Raw genomic sequence first — 12,294 nt, 5'->3', positions numbered from 1 at the left:
ACTGAAACTGTAGATAAGATCGGTTTGATACCCTAATCTTTAGATATAAATTAAAAGCAAAAATGGTTTTCATATAATGCCATAGTAAAGTGTTTGACTAGAATTTAAGTTTATTACTACTTTATTAACAAGAAAGGCAAAGCCATGATGTGTACTGAATAGTGAAGCACAAATTGATCCATATATTAGTGCTGAACTGAAAGTTATCCATGAAAAGAATCATGTGAGTAAGTTTCAAATTACCTTGCCTTTGGGTTGCAGTTATGATACAGGGCAAATACAACATTTCGGGGCTGACAACATTTTTGGTACCCTTGGACTAACCAATGGCAAATACACTTGTAATAAGGATGATCCAAGACAAAGTAATAAAACAATATTTTTAGATTGCTCTTTTTTTTAAATTTTATTAATGATTTTTGAAACATTAAAACTTGTTTTTCTGAAAACCCATCATTTTTGGCATAGCCAACGTGGTTGTCGGCCCTCGAATTGAACAGCAGACGTATCAAATATGAAAGTCATCCATTAAAGGATGCAGAACTAAAGGCGTTAATACGATGTGTGTGTGTCTGCACTGTGTTTGCATTATTAATCTATGCATTTGTGTCCTCTGCCTACGTTCATGAAGTGTGTCTCCTGTGTGTGTTTAATCAGTATGTGTGTGCGTTCTCCGTCTGCCTTCATTAATACTATGTATGTGTCCTCAGTGTGTATATAGTATGAATACATCTGTCCTCTGTCTGCTATGTTAATACAAAGTTTGTTCTCAGTGTTATATATTTATATAGAATCAGTATGTGTATGTGTCCTAAGGCTGCCTGTTAATACGATGTGTGTGTCCTCAATGTGTATATATTATCAATATACATGTCCTTTGTGTTAATATGAAGTTGTCCTCGGTGTGTATATATTGTCAATATATTTGTGTGTCCTAAGTCTGCCTATGTTAATATGACGTGTGCCCTCTCTCTGTGTATTAACCTTTTGTGTATCATGTATATTATTATGTGAAATTAGTGAAACGTACTACCAAATGTCACATACCTTAAACCATATATGAACATCAATCTGACACACTTTACATCTTTAACAAACATGTGTGTGTGTGTGTGTGTGTGTGTGTGTGTGTGTGTGTGTGTGTGTGTGTGTCTGGATGTGTGTTTGTGTTTGTGTGAATGTAGGTGTGTATGTGTGAATGTGTCTGCATTTGTGTGTATGTCCGTGTGTTTATGTGAGTATGTATGTGTGCGTGCGTATTTTGTGTGTTTATGTGTGTCAATGTGGGAATGTGTGTGTGTGTGTGTGTGTCTGTGTGTATGCGTATGTATGTGTATATGTGTGTATGTGTATATATATATATATATATATATATATATATATATATATGTATATATATATGTATGCGTGTATGTGGTGTGTGTGCGTGTATGTGTGTATGTATGTGTGTGTGTGTGTATATGTGTGTATATATCTGTGTGGATGTGTGTATTTGTGTGTGTGTCTGTGTGTGTATGTATGTATGCAAGTGTGTGTGTGTGTGTGTGTGTGTGTGTGTGTGTGTGTGTGTGTTTGTGTGTATGTATGTGTGTATATGCGTTTATGTGTGAATGTGTGTATATCTGTCTGTATGTGTGCGTATATATATATATATATATATATATATATATATATATATATATATATATATATATATATATATATATATATATATATGTGTGTGTGTGTGTGTGTGTGTGTGTGTGTGTGTGTTTATCCGTGTGTATGGATGTGTGTATATATCTGCGTATGTGTATATTTGTGTGTATGTGTGTATATCTATATGTGTGTGTGCGTGCATGTGTGTATATATGTGCGTATGTGTGTGTATATCTGTATGTGTGCGTGCGTGTATGTGTGTATGTGTGCGTGCATGTGTGTGCGTGCGTGCGCGCGCGTGTGTGTGTGTGTGTGTGTGTGTGCCACACACACGTCCTTGTCTCCCCACTAAACTACATTTTACACCACACCACACTATACCTAGACATTCCGGTATAGCACACGGTTCATAGCGCACGAATGGATCCATGGTGTAACACCATATTCTGCCTGAGTCGCCTCTCACTCCTCGACAGTAATTGGAGAGTTCTGCCCACGTGCTGACAGTGACGTGGTTGTATAGCTTATTAGACACATTATCTCGCTCGTGTGGAGAGTCTACAGACCACGACTGACAGGTGATTCCACTGTCTGTTTCCCTGACATCGCCGTCGTACACAAAACCATATTTGTGATGTTTGTAATAGCATCTTGTGGCTGAAATTAATAATAATGGGAGTCTGTCTGTATTGAATACAACAAACATGTTTATTATTAATCTTAGACAAGAGTTTTGTTGTGTTTGTTTGGGGTAGGGGATTTTTGGTTGTTATTGTTATTTTGTTTGTTTGGGGTTGGGGGTGTTCTTGGTTTTGTGGTTGGGGGGTGGTGAGTGTTTTGCTGCGTTATTTTTTTTTGGGGGGGGGGGTTGGGGGGGTTGGGGTTGGGGTGGTGGGTGGGGGTGGTGCTACACGCTTGCTGTCGGATAAGCGTATCTCGATATCTGTCGGGTAATAATCCCCATTTCAGAGATCATAGCCTTTGGATGCGCTCACACACACACGTGTACGCTCACACACTCTCAGTACTCATAGTACTTACGTGCACAGAAGATGTCTGGGACTGACCACAGTCCAGTTTTCAGACACTTTGATTCTCCCGAACCCTTGATGAAGTTAAATCCATCTTTACAGCGGTAGATGACCGTTTCGTTGTCGGGACGATCAGAGAGGATTGCGTCAAACAGATCAAGTGGCGTCTTGCAAACTGACAAATCTGATGAAAATAAACACAGAATAAAAACAGAGAATGACAGAAGAGGGATTTCCATGAATTTCTGAAAGGCAACATTCAACATTTCCCTGATAAATGCTCAATATCCTCGTCTTGATGGGTTGCTATCCTCAGCCCCTCACCCAACCTTTCATCAACATGTGTGTTAATAACATGTATTTGAACATAATAAAATATCACTTCTTTGTACATTTGTCTTGGTTTAATTGTAATAAAACTTAAGTACATGTATTAATCAAATACATTTAGAGATCATAACGTATGTTTGTATTGTTTAACGACACCACTGGATCACAATGGCTTCTTAATCATCGGTAATTTTGACATATAGCCTTAGAGGGGAAATCCGCTACATATTTTCTATTAGGCCGAAAACATTTTTTTACTTGTTTCCTATTACATGCTGGAAAAATATAGGGTAGGTAGGTAGGAAAAACATTTTATTTCGGAAAATAATTTTATTTATGGATATTAAATAAAGGTGTTGACTACCGGTATCCAAAATAACCTCTGCATGTATAGAAATGCATTATGCAAACCAACAATACCATTCATCACAGTGTTTTCCCTATAAATGAAGTAAGGCATGGTAAAGTGACGTTTTGGGGGCATATGTGCAGTTTTAAATATAAGGGCTTTTTTTTTTTCATTATACAATTTTCAAAAGGACAAAAACCTTATGGCCATTTTATTTTCTATATCTATTTCATAACTTAATTAAAAAAAGAAAAATATGTAGTACTATCCACATAGGTGTGTTTAAAGGCTTCTTTTTACATGGGCAACTTATAAATTTATAAAAGGCAAGGCATTTTGATTTTGAGGGCAACATGGTGCTAACCTATCTGTGGGAGAGTACATACAAAAGACCCCTTGCTGTTTCGAGTCAGCATGAACGTTTTTAGCGGAAACCCGGGAAGTTCCCAGTGACCACTTACAAAAAATAACGAAACGCATCGAGATCTTACTGACATATTTAATCATTTGATTTGGCAGTAAACTCCATCAGTATAGGTAACCATTCCCTCCCCTAGTTTATCAGAATGTCACTAAATTTCTCCCCCTCCGCCATTGTATTCAATGCTATACAAGGACGGGGGGTGGGGGGGTGGGGGGGTGGTAAGGAATGACCGTTGAACAAACTAGAATAGGGACTTAAGACAATAGGTACAATCTTAACACAAAGCTAGGATTCACACACAGACTACACGCTCACCAGTACACAGGGTGCATTGACTAATGATAACAATGCACCCGCCCCCATTTAATGGCCCAGCACGTACTCTAATAAGGAACCGGACAAAAGAATACCGGTTCCGAATATACAATTGCAATGCACCCGGGGGGAGCTGAACAAAAGAATATCGGCCTCCCCCACCCAAACCCCCAATACTTGCTGCTGGTAATAACTTGGTACTTGGAGATGCCACGACCAGAAATGGTCAGACCCTTTATAAGGGCCCTATGGGCAACCTAGGGAGACACCACAGCATCGTAGAGGTCTAAAATTAGAGGTATAAAATTATCAAAACCTATATTAGCTCGGCCATTTAACTTTCGACCGACCGTTCAAAATTGCGCCAAATTCCCTAAACCAAGATTGCGCACCCTTTTCTCTTTAGCATTTAACTGCTCCATTCAAACTCCATAGCACCACCACCACCCCCACCCGCCTGCTACCGATTTGATCGGGCGGCTGGTGCTCCCTTGCACCTGCCAGTGCAGGCGGTCCCTCCTCTCCCCTCCCCCCACCTTTCCTGTCATGGACGGAGGAGCCGGCCAAGGCCGGCTCTTGTGCCCACGACAGGCGTACGCTACAACAGCTTATTCTGAATGTGCACGTAAAACCCTATGAGCTGACCTGACTAAATTTCTACAAGGCCAGTTTGTCGCTGGAGTAAATCATTAAATATAGTTATTATTATTATTATTATTATTATTAATCGGAACACCTCGCTGCGCTAGATGTAGAGTAAATCGGAAAAGAGCGCATATATTCGTGAAAACAATTTTCCGACTCTTCGCCCGGTATCTCACGAAAGTTACCGAACTTCAATTTGAAGGGAAGTAACTCCATCAATCAATTGTTAGAAGAAAACATTTCGTGGCTAACGGGTCGCCAATAGAACTAAATTTGCGACAGTAAAACCACCGATATACGTCCGCAAATCGGAAAACACAGTAGGGTTATCCCCTAAATGATACCAAATTAGTGCTTGTGATAGTTTTGGAATGTTTTCGTGGAAATCGTTGTTATATTAAAAAAAAAAAAAATTGGATATACAAAAAAGGTTTTAGGGTCGGCAGCTTCAAATTAGGGTCGGTCAGGTAACCGGAAACAAACAATATTTTATGATACGCCTTAGTAGCAAGGCTTCTTTTATATGCACCATCCCTCAGACATTGATATACCAGTCGTGGTGCACTGGTTGGAATGGAAAATAAAAAGCAACAAAAACAAAAAAACAATGGACTAAGATTCTAAATGACTAAAAACTGTTTTTGTGTAATTATTTTATAAAAAAGGAACAATTTTCACAAACAATGACAGGTCAATGAAGATCGAGAACGAGAAATAGCCAAATGAGCCCACCGACGGGATCGATCCCACGCCGAACGCGCATTAAGAAAGCGCCTTACCAACTGGGCTACGTCCCGTCCATTAGAGAACATTTGTGTTATGTGAAAACTTGCCTTTTATTTGTGTGTCGGGACAACTATGCTTGAACTTTTACTGGATGTAAAAACGTGTCAAACGGTTGACTGATTTTTGATGTTGGTGATTGCTTCATTATTTGGTATATATATATATATATATATTGTCATACAATTTCGATCGACATGTTTTCGATAGTTTGTTTGTAACTTCGTGTATCGCGACATTATGTGAGACATTATGTCACTATCGACCTGAACATAAACAAAGAAGTGTCTTTTTTTCTCTCAATATTGAAAATGCTTCAAATCAAGCTGCCAACTTTATGTTTTATCACACCAAAGTTCCTTTCTGTAATTGCTGGTGATGGCATGTTTGCATGTACATTTACATTTATTACAAATCAAGGTGCTTTGGTGGACATAGATTTTTTTTGAAAATATATAGTTCTGTACCTCAGATTACTTAAAGTGGTAATCCAACTTCTGGTACTGTTGATACGTAGAACAAGAGGATTAGAAATTAACCTATGCCACAAACATAATGTAAATATGTTTTCAGTGAAAACTGTTTATTGTTCTGAAAATGTTTTACAAACATTTTATGATTTTATTTTAAAAAGAATATTTTGTTGTAAATTATTGCATGGAGTATAAACCCTACACTACCATAACAAATGAATGAATTAATGAATGAATGTTTAATGACACCCCAGCACGAAAAATACATCGGCTACTATATCAAAGACACAAATAGACAGCCAATGAACTATCAAAATCAAATGACGTTTGTCAAAATATAGCGGAAACACCTGTACGACTTAGCGGCTAGTTAATCATGACTATCCAATAAGTTTCTCAACTGTGTGCTGTGTCATGGACGTTTCTCAAGTAATTTTAATACGGGACAAAACAAAACATTTTTTACACTTAGTAGTAATTATTTGCTTGTATAGTGTAATATCTGGAACTATGCCATGTATTATAGTTATTGTTTAATGTCATTCTTAGTAGTGCAGTTTGTCGTGTCGCGCACTATAGAAAAAAACCCAAATTTGCGTAACTATTGTTCTTAGATCGTTTGGATGCACAATCAATGCGAGCTACATTTAGTTGCATTTCATAATAACGTTTACAGTGCATGGAACTATGTTTGTAAATAGTTGCCGTAATTTATTTATGCGATATTAGTATATTACGATCGCTAAATGACAAATGTTTTAATTTAATGTTTGAAGTCCGTGTTGTGGCCTTGCGGTTTTGGACTTTAATTCCTGTGCATATTAAAGCTATGACACAACTTTGACATTAATATCATTCATGTAAATATTTTCTTAATTGCAAAGTGTGTGTATTTACACAGTGAAAACATCCCATGGGCTCATAAATAAACCTGGGATAAATTTCCGTTTTAACGACTGCTTTAAAGCTGCAGTCCCTGGAATATTTTTATTATTTAAAGCTGCAGTCCCTGGAATACTTTTATTATTTAAGCGTTTAGAATGGATGATCCAGTTCTGTTTGGTACATATAAGGTCGATCACATCGCTATTGTTTTGCAATGCTCGCTTATCTACATTAGCTAGGTCAACTACAAACGCAATGACCAGCTTTGTTTTTGTTCGTTTAGCGGGACGTTTATATGGCTTTATGCTCCTCCAGAAAATATATTTCAAATTTGTTAATAAATCAATATACTCTAACATTAAACAAAACAAACTAACTACCCTTTCCATACGAAAGAATATTTATTTGAATTTGTTGATTACAACACTCGTAAAATTAAGAAGTGAAAACGTTCAATGTCTGCTTTAGTATATTTTATTAAAAAATATATACATATTCAATGTGTTATACAAACTAAACAGGCGACGAATCGAGCGTATACTTTTGACGATCTCCGTTCATAGCGAACACACATAAGTTTTTTAAAAGTGCATATGAGATTGTATTTCATATTTGTACATGATGTTATAATATGGCAACCAGAGACTGTAACTTTAAGCATTTAGAATGGATGATCCAGTTCTGTTTGGTACATATACGGCCCACGACATCGCTATACTTTTGCAATGCTTGCCTATCTACATTATCTATGTCAACTACAAACGCAATGACCAGCTTTGTTTTTCTTCGTTTAGCGGGACGCCAATAGAATTGGGACTTTACGTGATTTGCGCAGGCGCTGAGCTTCTCACGTGATTTTAAACAACTTTAACTGTCTCGATTGAGATATCGTCTCATATCTCCAAAACATATTTATATCCATAGAGGTATGGTACAACATCTTTCCAGTAGTCGTTGGGGGATTTACCTTGAAATTTTAACAGTGGCAATCGATTGGCATACGCGTTACGGGGGGTGTCAATAATTATGTAACGCTTTAGAGGAAGAGGAAGAGGGCGGTGTATTCAATTTACATAACATTTATCAAGACTATTATCTTATTTCTATTCATTACTTAGACCTGAAAAGGTGTGTGTAGGGGGTTTCCAAGGTGCGTGTACAGGGATTTTAGCGGGGTTTTAGATTGTCTTGAGCGAAGTTTATATGGCGCAAGAAAATATATTTCAATTTTGTTTATCTTGGGCAGGTAAGTGTTTCGACCCACAATACCCTCCCCCTTCACATATACCCGTTTCCTCTCTAAGATTTTTTGTCAAAATTACCAAATGTTTGACATCCAATAGCCGATGTTTCATAAATCAACATGCTCTAACATTAAACAAAAATAACGTTTTATAAAATATTAATTCTGAAATAGGAAGGTACTATTGTCGATAATACGTTGTCAAGATCAAACCGGTTTTATCGAAAGACTAGTACCCTATCCTCAACCGAACGTTCTTCGAACAGCGCAAGATTTCTCATTTAATTTTTTGAGATGACCCCTACAATTTCAAATCCGCAAACGCACGTGTTAACGGAAACTGACAATATGCTGTCGCTTGTGCTTTGCCGAGCAATGGCGGCACATGCGACGAATCGAGCGTATACTTTTGACGATCTCCGTTCATAGCGAACACACACGAGTTTTTAAAAAGTACATATGAGATTGTATTTCATATTTGTACATGATGTTATAATATGGTAACCAGAGACTGTAACTTTAACACGGCTGCCGGGATTGACCTTGCCTTTGAGTAAAGTTTATTTTCCTCCAAAACTTCTACGATCGATTAATTATTTTCTTAGTTAAACACATCCTAATATTATTATGGTAAATCATTTTATTAATTAAGTGAGATAATGACTGTAAAACTAATTACTGTAATATTAGTGATTTTAGGAACTATATCCTTTTACGCTGAGAACTTGTTTACACATACTGGTTGCTAAGGTCAGATATAGGCCTATCGGTACACAATGTTTGTAAACAGCATGATTAAAATGCTGTTTTTATAATTACCTCAAAGGCTTTTTTCATTAAAACTATATCATATTGAAATTAGACCAACAAAGCAATTGTGTAATGCTAGTCTCATGTTTATGCACATTAGAATTTGTATGTATTATTAGCTTGAACTCCCAATGTATTTGTTGTGCACCATAGCTTATCTTTGTGCCTGGTAAATAATGTAGTTTTTATGAATATTCTAAAGGCTTGTTTCTGTGAAATTGTTCTACGCTTATTTTAGATTGAAAAGGCAATTACGAAATGCTAGTTTTATGATTATGCCCTTTACAAATTTCCAGTATTAATTATTTCAAGTTTGTAATGCTTTTGTTATGGACTAAATTGACGTATTTATAAGTTAACATTTTTCAGGATTTAGAGTGTGCATTTACAAATTGTAAATTGCAAACGGAAGCTGAACCAAAAAGCAATTACTTTATTTATTGAGCAATTGTGTGCATAACGTAATTATTAAGTTAAATAATATTTATTTTGTAAAGGTAGATCTCTTCCTAGCGTGACGTAATTTCTGATTGGCTGTTATGACGTCACGTGGTAAAAGTGAAAAAAGAATAAAAGGATGACGTCAATGGACGTCAAGGTTGTTCTCTCGCTCGTTCGCGGTCTGACAAGCAGACATTAAAAACATGTTCCTTTGTCCAACTTTCTAATTTTATTGGATTGCATACATTTAAATTGACAGTGAAATAATTTTAACTTATATTTTCAAAGTAAATTTTATTAACTTACCATCTCTATTTAATTAACTTAGTTTATCGAGGCAGTATTTATAAGCAACTGCAAGCTGCAGTTAACATAAGTTTACATTTATTGGAGATACAGTCCTCACTGGTTTAATATAACTGGAGCTGAAAGGAAGAGATATGTCTGTCTGTTGCAAACTTACCTGTTAACATTAACTTTATTTTCATTTACTCATAACTTTTGAATTATAAATGTATAATTCTGGACACTGGAACGCTCCGGCTTTGTCATCTGTGAATGCTATTTATATTTTCTGGACTTTGTCAATCTCCTTGGGACGCGGGCAATATATATATATATATATATATATATATATATATATATATATATATATATATATATATATATATATATAACATACTCTAATTATTCAGAAGAATGGATGTTTATGTCATATCCTTAGGTCAGCGCATGTGTCATAAATTTATAAATGCACTGTGTAGCATAACACTCACTATCACATTGCGGCACATCGCAAGTCTCGATAACGCTCGACGGGTCTGTTGTGTAGCACCATGGAGGCTTTCCATCCCAGAATCCCCTGCAGTAGTTAGATGCGCCACCAAGCGTGACGTCTGACGTCAGATTGTTCTCATCACGGAAGATGGCGTCGACCACGTGTGGGGAATCAACTGTCCACCTCTGACATTTCTTGCCGCTGCTGGTCGTTGACTTGTTACCACTGTAGAGAATACCATGTTCTCCACTGTCTTCATAGCAGCTCAGTGCTGGAATGGAAATATAGTTTTCTACATTTATCTAGCAATCTCTGGGGGGTTTTCATGTGTTTTTTTCCAATATGGTTTCGGAAAGCAAACATAATAATTAGTATATACTCTTCAAAAAAGTAGGGGAACCTGAAATATAAATGTTAATGTCAACTATTAGACCGAACATACGTTTTGTCCACATGCATCCTAGTAAAGCATGTCTATTTATCAACACACCGAAACGCATTCCATAGTTTGCACGTGCACGTGCGTGGGGTGTCATTATCGATTTTGACAATTTCCAAGAAGGTCGATTAATTACTGTGGATCATTATTTCTGTCAATCTTTTTCATTCTGTTGATCATACAATTGTTATTGTTTTGTTTTTAATAATTTTTATTGTTTGAATCTGTGGTGCGGCGTATGCAACGCGATGAGCGTCTACGGGCTATTGACATGCTGCAAACGGGCAGAAGTCAGCGTGAAGTGGCAAACACCTTCAATGTTTCGAAGTCAGTGATTACCAGACTATGGAACAGGTACCAACAAACCCAAAATGTTGACGATCGACCCCTTTCAGGACCTCGTCCCAGGGCCAGGAGCTCATTTATCGTCCCAAAAAGAAATCGAGCTCAAACAGGAATACAGGATCTGCTATTTATCATGAACCAGGTTCTAAATGAAATGATGTTGCCCAAGCTCAAATCAACATGAATATTATGTTTATCATGATTGGAAGCAAATACGTTTAAGTAGAGAGGTGACATGTTCGAGTATACTCATAAAATATATTACACTGCACAACAAGGAGGAAATATTAACAAGATCAGCTAAGTCAACATCCCATTGGGAATTCAATCCACTCGCCACGAGCCTGTTTCTTTTGTATTTGTAGCGCAACGATCGCTGAAACGAGTAAGCGTCGCGCGAAGCTAGCCACCGTTTGATATGGTGTAAGCTAACATAAAATTTCCCTTCCTTTTTTACAATATGTTACAGTTTATTTACTCCGGAAAAGGAAGCTGGATGTTTTGAATTATAATAAATCTCTGACAGATACTCCTTCCACCCTTCAGAGGGCATGGTTTCAAATCAAATAAAACAAAAACAACTTGTTGGTCGTATTTATATTAAATATACTTAGTACTTTACAATACGTTTCGTTTATGTCTGCTCAATGACCTTTCAAACATCTCCTAAAAGTGATAATATATCTCCCTCATATATCTTGACATGCAACACTGAAACATCATTGTTGTTTAATCTAGTACGCTGGCTAAAATAGTAAACTGCATACACTACAAGAAATAACAGTGACCTCGTTTTCGACCGATAGCGTGTATTTATTACAGCATGACCTGTATATACCTAGCCAGTGACACGTGATCTATTTTTAGCGCGATGGGACAATTCCGCGATTGCACTACACACGATAATACGCTGGGACGTCACGTGATCAATTAGTCAAAGTTCCGTCCCTTCAATAAGTGATGATAAACGAACACTTTATCCTCATCAGTCATCGTGTGACGTCAAAAGTGTGTTACGTCCCACATGGCATTATAGTGGGACGTATCACCTTGATATGTGCCAAGATACTTGTAACAATATGGGTAATAAATAGCGTATTCTACATTTTAAAAATAATGTCCCAAGCAAAACGTAATGCTGGGTTCTAGCAATCTCTGTTTTTTCATGGGTTTCTTTCCAATATTGTTTCAGAAAACAAACATAATAATGATTATATATTACAGCAACTCTTTACCTTTAGATTGTTAAGTGAGATGATGAAAACTGTTTGTACAGAAAAGTGGCGTAGCGATGGAGAAGGCAAGGTGGTCACCCCCCCCACCCACACACAAACCAATCCTTTTCACTGTATTAAATTACTGTGT

The 12,294-nt window shown here is 36.9% G+C and overlaps 1 long non-coding RNA gene across 1 annotated transcript; it reads right to left on the bottom strand.

Annotated features, from left to right (window-relative positions):
• Positions 1-2,084: 2,084 nt before the first annotated feature.
• Positions 2,085-10,363, bottom strand: LOC121384588. Its single transcript, XR_005959411.1, has 3 exons — positions 10,144-10,363; positions 2,680-2,853; positions 2,085-2,295 (listed from the first exon to the last, which is right to left on the bottom strand). It is a non-coding gene; the product is annotated as an uncharacterized LOC121384588 (long non-coding RNA).
• Positions 10,364-12,294: the final 1,931 nt, after the last annotated feature.

This window comes from Gigantopelta aegis, chromosome 10, assembly GCF_016097555.1.
Source record: "Gigantopelta aegis isolate Gae_Host chromosome 10, Gae_host_genome, whole genome shotgun sequence".
Taxonomy (NCBI): domain Eukaryota; kingdom Metazoa; phylum Mollusca; class Gastropoda; order Neomphalida; family Peltospiridae; genus Gigantopelta; species Gigantopelta aegis.
This window is presented reverse-complemented; position numbering and strand designations above follow the sequence as displayed.